Genomic DNA, 12,893 nt, shown 5'->3' on the forward strand with positions numbered 1-12,893 from the left:
GAACCTCATAAATGCCCCCATGTCTCCACATATCGCATGCTTGGATAACCCGATGAACTACGGGTGATACAAAGTGGTGGTGGGGTGATGTACATGACCGTTGTAAAAACTATTTGAAAACCGTACTATTAATCTGGGTTCGTTGTCAAACACAAGTGTCCTTGGCTGTCCAAATCAATCAAAGATGTCGCACTGGGCTTCCACAGTGGTCTCGGCCGATGCTTCTATCTGCTTAGTGTCCGAGTGGACCACGATCAGTATTACGTAACTCTCCAGCAGTACTGCATAATATAAGCCATGTTCAGCGTTGCTTGGTATCCAATCAGCTGACCCGAACCTGCACCAGGGGCATTTAACAGGACTGGGCACATGTTTCTCACATTCTCACATGGTCTTAAATCTCTTTGTCAACACCGGGGTACCAGAAGATAGTGCGTGCCAAGCTTTTCACGACTGACCTGTCTGGAAAGGTGTCATGGAGCATAAGTATGATTAAGATTTTAATGGTCATGGAGCATAGCCCCCTGTACACTGATAATGCCTGCTCAGTTGCCAGTTGCGAGCTATCACCACAAGGGTGCGTCGCTTTCCTATACAAGGCAGAAATTGTGAATGAAAATAAGCCTCACTCGGTACGTTCTTGTATTCTAGGTGCTGTTTTTGGCATTTGTCGTGGTAATTGTGAGCAAGAACTTGCCAAGGCTGTCATTTCACGCGACCCCAAGCAACATCCGGGATCATAGAAAGTGACTAAAGCTTATTTTGAGGAAAGACTGCGTCCCAAATTGGACCTCCTGTATACTTAATATTGTGTGGTAGGGACCTTTTTGTGACGTACATAAAGGAAGTCCTCTCTGGTCCGCCTTCGTGCATTCTGCTTAGGCTCCACTCCAAGCCCAGCTTGGCTGAGGCCTCTATATATATAGTGTCAAGGCTGGATGAGCCCATGTACCCTTCGAGGTCCTCTTTTGGTGCTGCTTGATTGGCTCTCACTGTTTACCTACACACACCTTTCTCGCACTGCTCGAGGTATATAGTGACGGGCGCCTGACAACAGGCACAGTGCGTCATTGCGAAACATTAGCCCTGGCACAGCTAACACCTTCCACAGTGCCTACGTGACTTCGTAGCGGTTGTTACCCCAGCGGACCCTGGCCGGTGCAATTCCTCTTCCCCTTCTGAACTTTGAAGCAAGACAAATTATGCAGTGAAACCAAAGCATGCACTACCTTTCAGCACCGCTTCTCGGCATCATTGTCGTTGTTGCAATGCTTTGTTTGTTTGTAGTTGAGATGGTGATATCACAACATCTTCCTTGTCACTCATGGTGCTTGCAGTAACTTCGCAGAACACGAAAAAATTCAAACTGCATACAGCTGACACTGCAGTGGAATTACCAAAATATGCGGTTGCCATCTCTCCTTGCGTCGGCCAGCTCACCACAATGCGACATCGGGACGTGCCATGTCACAGTGTCTTAGGACGCCAGCTACGATTGATGTGGGAACCATCTTGCAATGCCTGTCTTTGTCGTGCACGTGTTTTACATCTACTTTGCCAACTGATGCAATGAAAGGAGTTTCTGTTGAAGGCTTCCGAGTTGGCAGGTTACGACCGCTTGAGGATTCAGCTAATTGGTGATTTCACTTGGCTACTCGTTTCAGTGGAATGTCTAATCTCTATTCTGTTCGTCCATAATCTATTTATTGGCATGTGTGTTCGAAAGTAACCCAGTCGGTTTATCTAAGGAAGCCTCAAGAAAAAGCTTTGCTAAGGCAGCAGTAGCCTTGACAATTTGTTTTCTTGAGACCGAGATAAGGCCACCTAATTTCATTTAGAGCAACCCAGCACACTGCAGAGGAGGAATGACCCAGATTTAGCATGAAGTTATATGTTTTACATGAGCACATTCCATTTGTAGTTGAAAAAGAGGTGTCATTTAATTAGAAAGACAAGTAAAACAAAAACATTATTGGGTATTTCGGTTAAGAAAGCTGTGGATACTTACGCTCAGCTTTCAGTATTTTGGGCACATTTTGCTTTGTAGCTTTGAGTTTATCTATGATAACTATTAGTTTACTTGGAGCATGTAAAATACATTGACTTTGACAGACAACCGCACTTGGGCATCTATCATATGTCTGAGCTGCGTCTTTTTTTTCAGTTGAAGTGTATCTCTCGCTTGGCTTGGTCACTATCTACTTCATGTACTGAATGCCTTTTTACAGGCTTGCGTTGCCACAGGAGACCTGTGCGCTTGTGGGTGTTTGGTGATTGGTGTCACCAGTCACCATGAGCCCCGAGCCCAGCGTGGGTTCAGACCCCCTGCATGCCTGCTGTGCTAGGTGTCCCCGTGTCTGATGAAACTGAGCTCTTGGCAGTTGAGCCAAGCCCGGGCTAGGTTTCCTTCAAAGGCCCCCCAGGTTAGGCAACACACCACAGCAGCCCGCGCTCCGCACAAACAGGTGTCCTGCGTTGGCTCGCCCAGGACGATTCGGTCAGTCGCTTTGCTTCACCTCTCCTTTCTTCTGACGTTCTTCTCCATCCCTGTTTTCAACCTCTCAACTTTCTGATGTAACGAAATTCTTTGAAAGTGAAGAGGAATTATATCGCCCATGGTTGCTGAAAACCACCAGGGTGTGACATGACGACACCAAATACTTTACTATGAAAATATCTCGCCCCATGAGAATCCAATGGCCTTGGCACGAACAGGCTTTGCGTAGTTGGAACGACTGGATGTGCAGTAGCCTCAGGGTTTTTGCCTTTGAATAGACCAATCTCACCAGCCAGTTTCGTCAAGCCACCGCTGCCACAATGCATCAAAGGAACTTTAGTCTTTCTGCATGTGGGAGAACCCCGTTGGAGCTTTCCACGTGACGAGACGACACGAACCGTCTCGTGCACTGCCTTCTGCCTCTTGTGAACCGAATTTATGGCGGGATCACGCATGCGTTGAACGCTTAGTGAGATCTGTCTATTGGGACAATTGATGGCAACAATAGACGACTGTTGCCATCTATGGTTACGGACACCTGGAGCACTAGTTCAGACAGCTGCTTCTACTGCCTCGGCAAACCCGGTATCTGGGTGTGCCCATGGCAGCCCTCTGCCTTGGTGCGGCATGACTGCTGTACAGTGTGGAGGGTGTGATCCTCATGCATTCCCTCAGATGTGCGGTGTCTACACCGCTAGGAGAGCAACATTTGGCACTGTGGGTGTGCTGGCGTAAATTAATGGCGACAAATGTATTTCCTTGGTAAAGTATTTGGTGACACTGTCAACTGGCATGCTTGCAGCCAGGGTACCAAATGTCACAAGACGTCTGTAGCACATTTCCATGACTGCGTTGGATGTGCTCGCAAGAATGGGACATTTACAATACAAATATAGCAAATAATTCAAGACTGATATTAAACATATTTTCTTCATGAATCTGTATATGCTTGTAGTTTAATTTCATTATCACTGCAGGGTCAGAAGGTTAATTGACAACAAAATTTGATTGGTGTATTTTTTCTGGTTTTGTAATTTATGGTTTCAGGTGCATCAGCAAAAGACATAAGCACAGTTGCATGTTATCACTCTAAAAGTTGGGGTCTATACAGCATGAACTAAATGTATTTTTGTATGGTAATCATAAAAGAAATAGCATGTTGCTATTTCAGCGGTCGCTGCTCGTGAACTCAATAGACTGGAATTGCAGCTATTGCGACTTAAAGATGTAACGAGATTTCAGCTGCTCGTCAGACCATGGCCAGGCGGTGGAATAGATCCTCAATCCTTTGGGGGTGCGTGCTTGTTGGTTTAGATTGTGAAACTTTCAAAGTTCTGTTTGCCTTGCGACGTCAGAATGTTGAAAAAGATTTTTCGTGTGAAGCCAGCCTAAAACATCTCTGTTTGCCAAATTGTTACAGGTATGTCACCCTGTTTTTGTTTTTTCATAGTGATTTAGGACTGCTGTGGGCAACACCGGAGCTCACTGCCAAGCACAGCACCTCTTGTGGCAAGCACCAGCAAAAAGATGCGAAAGAGGGTTAGCAGACAAGGCCCATAATGTAATCGAGGCCACCAGCCCGACAACCCACAAGACCACGTATTGTATGCAATAAATCAGTTGTCGTCTTTAACCTGTCTCGACCACGACATGCCGGCAGCGGTGGGATTTAGTGTTTCCCACCAGAAGAACAAAGGCTATATAAAAATGATAGGAGACGAGTGAACATTGCAGTTTGCGCTTCTGCTATTTGCATTGCAGCCACCAGCAGCTTGTCAGATACCCTTGAATAGACCCTTTTCAAAACCGTGCACCATCTATATTATGTTCACCCTGCCGGACCAATCAGCCGCCTCCCTCTTATCGCCCAGTGATGTGATTGCTGTGCCATTTTTGCCAAACTGCGCCGAAGTGCTTATTCTGCTACACTTACTACATTTGACCAAAATCTGAGGAATTTGCGCCAACATTGCACCAGAACTTAAGTTCAATTAATAATACTGAAAATATAACAGCTGCAGGCCTTGCTACCGGGGTGATTCGTTAGTGTAGGCTCATGGCGAGTTTTCGGGACTTTCGATAATCGCCTCAAATAACGTACTATTCGATTTGATTTCGCACCAAGCACTGACAGTACTCAGAAGTTTCGCAACAAGTCTCGTGTTCGTGGTCTGTTCTGGTGGGTTAGTTAGCTTTGTTGAGTGCGCTTCTCACCGCATAGTGATGCAATGCGGTGAAGCAACAGTTGCGAACTAGGCGTCGCGATGTCGCGTGTCTTGCTTCGCCGCAGCGTACCCGCGTACTAAGGGAAAGGTACTCCGGAGTGAGTTGGCGTGCAAGAAGGTATATATGGACTCTTGTAGGTTTATTCTTTATACTTTCTTTTTTTTTTTTTGTCTGAATTAAGAATTGCAGTTTTGTGATAACCCCCCTAAAACTTGAAGGACACATAAATGATTGTATTTTAACATTTCTTTACTGGGATTTCGTACCTAAAATAATCATTCCTGGCAGTTTGCGCTGTTCCTCATCAGTTGTCTTCTTGTTACCGTGTATGGTGCTTCCACAAGCAACTGAGCTGTCAGTGCTTGTTCTTCTATTATTTGCCGTCTCTCCTCACATTTGCAGTGATATAAATAAAAATAAAGTGTGCGTTTATGCTCCAAAAACTCTTTTTGCTTCTCCAAAATGAACTCTTGGCTGGTCCGAGAGCTGCTCCAAAATGGCTATGACCAATCACATCACTGCTCTCATCACCTGACCCAACGCTTTGGACGTGGGTATGGTTGGGAGCAGGGTGTAAGATAGACAGGTGGGGAAACGGTCCATAGAAGCCTACCGCAGCGCCGTGACCGGATTGTGTACCCGTTTGCTTGCGGGTACCCCTGATTTGCGACAGTAGCGCTGCGGCGAGAGGAAAAATATTGGAATCGGATTTGCATGGAACTCTATGGGAGAATGCGCAAAATAAACCGAGAGCACGACAGTCCTTCATTGAAAATCTACGAGAAATCATCTCCGTCAGTTTAGCCGATCGCCACCGGTAGCACCACCCGAAGTGAGAGTTCGCGGTGCTCCACATAGATGGCGCCACAGAAAAAGAGAAAACCTAGGGGGACACAATCCGGTCGCTCATTTGGCTCTCGTTTCCCCACCTGTCTATCTTTCACCCTGGTTGGGAGCGTGACGAGTGGCAAAAGAGAGGAAAAAGACTGGTTTAACAAGGACGTAGCTTCCACGACAGTCTCAGCTTAGAGGTGAACGCAGTATGGTGGCCGCAGCACCAATTATCGAAGTCTGCCATTGTTTGGGCACAGATTGTGGCCGATGTTGCTTGATGTTACAAAGAAAATCGCCTCATCTCATTTAACCTTATCCGAAATTGCTTGGTAGTCTGACAACACTGAGAGAGTCACTATTTTAATGTTAGCAAGCGTTGTCGGTACTGAAGCACAGTGGAGGGCAGTGTGCGATGGCGCGGCAGCTGTGTTTTCCGTCTTCTGGCCATGGAATGTAGACGGAACAGTTTTAACAACCTACAGAAACTCTCTGACGAAACTTTCGGAGGCCTGTGCACACGCTGGCGACAACCCGCAGTGTGTAAGCTTCCACAGCAAAGGCGTAGGACTTGCTCATCTGCTTCGACGAGGTTGTTGCCATCGTGCACAGGCCTCCTAGAGCTTCATGAGACAGTTGCGGTAGGTTGTTTAAACTGTTTGTCCACATTTCATGGTCAGAAGGCAGAAAACAGCTGCTGTGCTATCGTACACTGCCCATACGGCTCTCTGTGATGCCTCCACCGTGCTTTGGTACCGACGACGCTTGCCAACATTAAAATGGCGACGCTCTCAGTGTTGTCAGATCACCAAACAATTTTTCATAAGGTCTATTGAGTCTGTTTGACTGCTCGCCATCCTTTTTTTTTAAACGTGGCATATATAGAAATTTTTTGGTGCAGTGATTCGTTCCAGGTTGGATGCAAAAGTGACCGGAATGAATTTCTGAAAGGCGGGCTGTTTGTAGTACCAGCTTCTGCCGCTAGCAGCGCTTTGCAGCACCCCTTCCGAGCGAGTTTGCCGACTGGCATTGTCTGCTATAAATATTTTTTTCCAAGCACTTAAATCGTTTTTTTGCAATGTCTGATATGAAGGAACAACACGCGGCTGTGAAATATTGATTTAGGTAAAACTGTGCCGGAAACTCTTGTAATGCTTTAGAGAGCTTACAAAGAAGATGCTAATAAGAAATGTCAACTCTATGAGTAGTGTTCTCGCTTTCAGGCTGGTAAATTATTGACCGATGACCAACCTCGTTCTTGGCGACCTTCAACTGAGGAAAACACAGAAAACTTGGGGCATTGTTCGCTCCGAGTTTGTTCCTCTTGGTGAATATGTTAATCAGGTGTTTTACCTGGGAATTGCACGACAGTTGCGAAACTCAGTAAGGCAGAAATGCCCCGATATGAGAGAAAGGGGGAATGATAGTTCCATCACAACAATGCCCCAGCAGACACTGTCCTCTCAGTGGAACATTTTTGTTTTATCACAAATGGCCATGACACCGCTTCTCCATCTCCCGTATTCTCAGGACCTCGCCCCGTGTGACTTTTTTCTGTTCATCTATATGAAAAGTCTTGAAAGGAAATCATTTTATGAACGTGGAACGTCCTTCAAGTCAGACATTGCAAAAAATTAGGAATGTTTTTGAAGCGCTTGGGGAAAAAATCCACAACATGCCGCTACATCCTTAGCAGACGATGCCGGTCGGCAAACTGAGTTAGGAAGGGTGCCGCATAGCGCTGCAAGAGGTGGATCCTCGTACTACGAATGCCTGGAGTCCTGAAATTCATTCCGGTTATTTTGGGGTACCCCCTCATACTTTTTTTTTATTGTTGCAACTTTGGTTCTGTGCCCCAATATCTTGCTTGGTGTAAATCATATTCCTTTCTGTGTTATACACATTTGCAGGTAATTTTTTAGAATGGTAAAATGACTGTGATGTAGCATATATTGATTATTTAATATTTTTCTAATGCATACATAACATCGTTTTTTGGTTAAATGTTCCCTGTTTTCATGTAAGTGTTCTGGTTTGTTTTATATTCAAAGGTGCCAATAAGAAGGCTGCAAGGTTTTTTCTCGCTTCAGAAAGTATCATTACTATAATTATTATAATATGATAGTCCAGTGCTGGAAAAGAGTCCTCTTCAGATTTCCATTTACACAGTGTTTCAAAAGTACCTACAAGGTTGTTTTAAAAGTTTTATTTACTTTTTAGAGGAATATATTTTGAATATAAAATTGTATTATCAGATTTGGAAAATAAAATAATGCAAACAATTGCCACCTGAACACTTTGTCTTCATTATAGCGACTTTTTACATATATATACAGTATAGTTTTGGTTGTAATGCCCCAATGTTTTGAGCTTAATACACTGTTTATATTAAGTGTCCCCACTTGGAAAGTGCTAACCTTTTGTTGTCAACAGAAAACTGTGAGTTAAAATAATTTGATATGGGTGTATATGTTCTCCGGATGCAGCACAAAAACAAAAAAGAAACCTCGGCTATCCCAGTTGTTTTTGTTTCTTTTACAGGTACTCCACTTTTTTCACAATTATAATTTAGGGGATTTTAAAGTGGATCAAGTAGAGCGGCTCATCGGTCACTTCATCAACACGGGAAAGCATGCCGCCAGCGTTTGCCCGCTACAATTATCACCTATTCTCAAGCACTAAATTTAAGTGAAAAAATGAACAAATTAAACAACACAAGACTAAGAATTATGTTACCTTTAGCCGATTACTGACTAGGAATGCAGATATTATTGTAATTTTTGCTGCTATTACACGCGCGAAACGAGCATGGGGCAACATGGCTTTAGTAAGCTTATCATTCCGTGAATCTGAAACCGAAACTGATCGCGAGCATGCCGTGCGGTGTTATTTTAGTCGATTACCTTCAGATCATGTTGCCCCTCGAAGCCCTTGATTAAGAGAGGTGTCTAGCCTGCCAAATTAAATACACAGAGCACCTGTATACTAATAATACTTGCAGACTCTCTTTGTATTCATCTAGTAAACAGCGGGAGTCACTTGCCTAATCCTTGTCAGAGGATGGTAGGGCATATATACGATTTGGGTCGGCAGGGTAGTTAAAGTAGAGAGTCGCGGAAGTGTTGTGTTGCAGTTCCTTGTGCCGTGTTGTACTGTTGATCTGTATGTGCCTGTAAGAGTGCTCGGTGTCGTGGTTGTTGTGTTGTTGGCCACGAGTTGGTGTGCGTGCAGTACGTAGTTCAGCAGTAGAAGTCGGTAAATTAGCTTTTTTTTTTTTTTTTAGTGCCATCTAGCGGTTGCTACCACACTTCCCAGGTGGCGCAAGCTGCCGCCTGATTCAATAAGCTAAGTTTTGTGCAGTCCTGTAGCTACTGATTACAAACAGCTGGCATGCGGTCCATTGGGCTGCACACCAGCGTCCGGCCTACGTGCCTCTCAGCTTGATAACACTCGTAATAATAGTGCCACTCAGCCACCTAAATGATTGTTCTGTGTCGAAGAGCTGCGAAGTGCAGGCAGCAATGGATAACCACGTCGGTTGAGGTAGGCACAAACAAGAATAGATAGGGAAAAATAAGAAAGATAGCGGGGCTTTGGTGCGAGTTGAACGCCTCCCGTCGGTGTCAACGAAGGTGCCCAGCGACTCATCGCCGCATACGACAAGCATGCGTTGTCTCCAATAAAGTCAGCACGCCCATTCGTCGCGTTACGATTTCTTTTTTGAGCGTTCAACGCCGGCGGTAAAAATACAGTCAATTTAGCGAGATGCCGTCGGGTGCAATCGCGGCGATTCCGGCAAACACGCTGCCGTCCTTCCGGCTAATAGGTACGTACCGGTGTCGAGGGACGGATGTTTAGAGTATCTGATGGCGCTTGGAAGGCGCCAAAAAGGGGTATGCGCCCTATTCTCTCACTCGGCCAAAAAGCCGTGCTGTTCGCTAGTTCTTACCGGGAAATCCGAGCCTCGCTAACCGGCCACCATGTTGCTTTTGGGGGTAGTCAAATTTGACTACCTGCTTTTTGACTACATGTGGAGTCGTCATTTTTACCCTAAGGGTCATTATATTTGGAACAACTTTTTACCACCCCAAAGGTAGTCAGTCGCCTGTGACTACCTTTTTTCTTAGAGTGCAGGACTCTGCTTTGTAGTTGAATCTGAATAGTGTATATAATGTAGACTTGACGACATAGGTTATTTTGCAGGTAACGATAGCGTGTTTTGTGGTTTCTTATTGCTGATTATAGAGAGCCTTGTACTGCTATAACTCAACATAAAATGATTCATAAACGGCCGTAGAAAATTTTTTGTAAAAGATTGCGGACTTTCCAGGTGATTTAGCTCGATGACGTGGTTACATGAAAATGCACTTTATTTACAGAGCTCCTGTTTTTCAGTTCCACTCGCAGTGGTCGACAAATACAGGATGACAGAACCAGTGGCAGACTCTACAAGCCACCCAGACCGTTTCCGCGTTCTTGGCTCTCTGCTGCAGGGGCAGATCCAAAAGGGTAGGTGCCTCCCTTCCAAACAAAGTCAACCCACCACTCTCCCCCCTCTCAGAGGGTAATTCGACATGAGTGGACCTCCCGGTGCACAAGGAAGAATAGGAGAATAGGATCCTTACAAATTACCCCCCCCCCCCCCCCAAGAAAAAAAAAAAACAAAAAAAAACGGAGTTCTGGATTCGCCCTTGCTCAGCTGTTTTATTTGCACGCAGAAAGCACCAGGAATGCTTCGCTACTAGAAACCTACAGAATGTCACGTGTTGGTCGTGACTTTGCTCTGGCAAGTTTCACCAATCAGGCCTGGGACAGAAGATGGCTGCAGAGTTGGGCACGAAATGGGTTTCCTTGCGGCACACTAGGTGTTCAGCCCCGTTCAGACACTTTCGGTGATCACGCGTGATATTTTAAGACTTGCGTTTCACTACCTTATTTTAAGCTCGAGACACATGCGCGAAAATCCATCCGATCCGACGTCCGATCCGGCAATACGACTGCCTGATCCGAAAAGTTTGGTTGCTTCAGACGTCGGATCGGCGATCCGGCGTGCGTCCGACGTGCCAGATAGTTTCGCACGGCGGACGGACGGCGGACGGAAGCGTCCAGCCAATGACAGCACAGCTAGCGGGAACGTCATGATGACGTACTGGGTTTGGCAGGACGAGCCGAAAAACCGGACTGACCTTGGCGACGAGAAGCTGGACGCGTGAATCCCGCTGACCCATTCGAGAAAGATGACCCCCGCAAAGAATGCATGCACTAGCGAAAACGAGCTCCTAATTTCGCTGGTGCGAGCTGAACCGTCAACCTGGGACCAAGGTTCTGTATAGGAACGCGGACCTAGCTGGAGTGCTTGGATCTCTTGGGCGGAGCCGGACGGGTCGTCATGTCGCATGCAAGGTCGGAAGCCTATGCCTCAAACTGTCTCGTGCGGCAATTCGGAGCGGCGTTCGGACTGTCGGATCGGACGTCGGATCGGACAGTTTTGACGCGCATGCGTCTCGTGCTATACAATTCCAAAACCAGTCTAGCCTTTCCGAAATATCTTATATCTATAAGCAATCGTTTGGTCCAATAAACGCATATAATCAAATAAGTTCATATAAAGGGCACACAAGACATTTATAATAGCATTAAAGAACAATGTAAGATTGTATAAGAAGCTATAAGGAACTCATAAAAAGTTTCTTATAACTTCTTATATGAATTTCTTATATTCATCTTTTCTGTTCGTATAAGGATTTTGTGTGATCCTATATGATCTTATTTGATCATATGCTTTCATTCAACCAATAAATTTCTTATACATATCAGTTTTTTCACCACAAAATCCACAATCCAAACCCCAAAATTTAGCTATTACACTACTGAAGTTACTTCTATAGGATGTTCTCACTTATCACAAATTCAAACAGCAAAAAAAAAAAAAAAAAAAAAAAGATATGGACTTGTTAAACCCGTTTGCGATTCCCTTGACTTCGCACACAAGCAAAGCCCAGCTATACTTCGTTTCACGATAACTGGGCGAACTGTGGAGATTCCGGCCCCGGCGACCTAATAAGGGTGTCAGAACAAGGCACGTGACGACCATCCATGTTCGAGGCCACAGAGGACCTCGTTACCACCACAGCAACAGCGCCGTCCGCGGCAAAAAGCACTGCTCGGCTTCTGTTTTTTTTTTTTTTTTTTTTTAACTGCAATTGAATTTGCGTGATTGCATCTTTATTGATATGCTGTACGACACGAAGAAAGGCGAAGACATGTGGCTCTTCAACGATATTTACTTCGGATCAACCATTTTCTGAGTACAATGGGGCTTTTGAACGATGTTTCAACCATCGCAGCCTGTAATAAACCACTTCCGCTCAAGACTATGCACTCGCCACAGATACGTGAACTAATTGCGGTTACTGGATGTCTCATAAACTGCTCCCAAAAAGAGCCCGCTTCTCTAGCGTACGGCCATGTTGCGGCGTTTTAAAAACAAAATGGTTTATTTTTAAGAAATAATAAAAATATCGTTAATAACGCGGGCTCAAAGTATAGAAAAATCTAATTTCTAAAAAAAAGCTAAAAATTTGTTTATGTTATTTCATAAAAATTATTTAAAGTGATACACACTCAAGAGTACATTTGAAGGCCTAACGGTATTTAATATTTAGTAAGCAAAAAGTATAATAAATTCTAAGGTGCAAGGCTCCAAATGTCACCGAAACCTCAAAAACGCGATATTTGCATTTTTTTTTAATTCGGGCATAGAAAAGTGTTAAAGGAGTTTAATATAAACAACAATATATAAGCAATGTGTCGTGAACTTACAATAAAAAGTGCTGCAAATGTTTTTGTTTTTTCTTTTATTTATAACAACCGACAGAAGCTGGTACAAACACCAAGCAGCTAAAACGCAGCATTTAAGCTTGCTACACTTACAAATATTCTTGGAGGCAAATAATTCTTCTACTAACTTTTAAAATGTGGTTATATTTATTGCAGAAATGGGTCTTTAATATGTAATTTATTCATTTCATTTTAAATGAATTATTCAGGGCAAATCAGGATACATATTCCGGCACACGTGTTCAATTTTGAAGTGACACCACCCACATCTATTACGGTTTGATATTTGGGTGGCGAAAAAACGAGCTTCAGTAAATAAACTACCTAGACAGTAAATACCACAATCAATATTTGTCTCAAAATGATACGAGTCACTCCAGTATGAGGACCGACTGCATGTTGGAGATGGACACATATTCTTGTATTTTTTATTATTTCTCTCATTCTCAGAGGTTATACTGGATAATTGGTTATCGTGTTTCTTTAAATAATCATTTTA

This window comes from Ixodes scapularis, unplaced genomic scaffold, assembly GCF_016920785.2.
Source record: "Ixodes scapularis isolate PalLabHiFi unplaced genomic scaffold, ASM1692078v2 PGA_scaffold2__306_contigs__length_199485367, whole genome shotgun sequence".
In the NCBI taxonomy this organism is placed as follows: Eukaryota; Metazoa; Arthropoda; class Arachnida; order Ixodida; family Ixodidae; genus Ixodes; species Ixodes scapularis.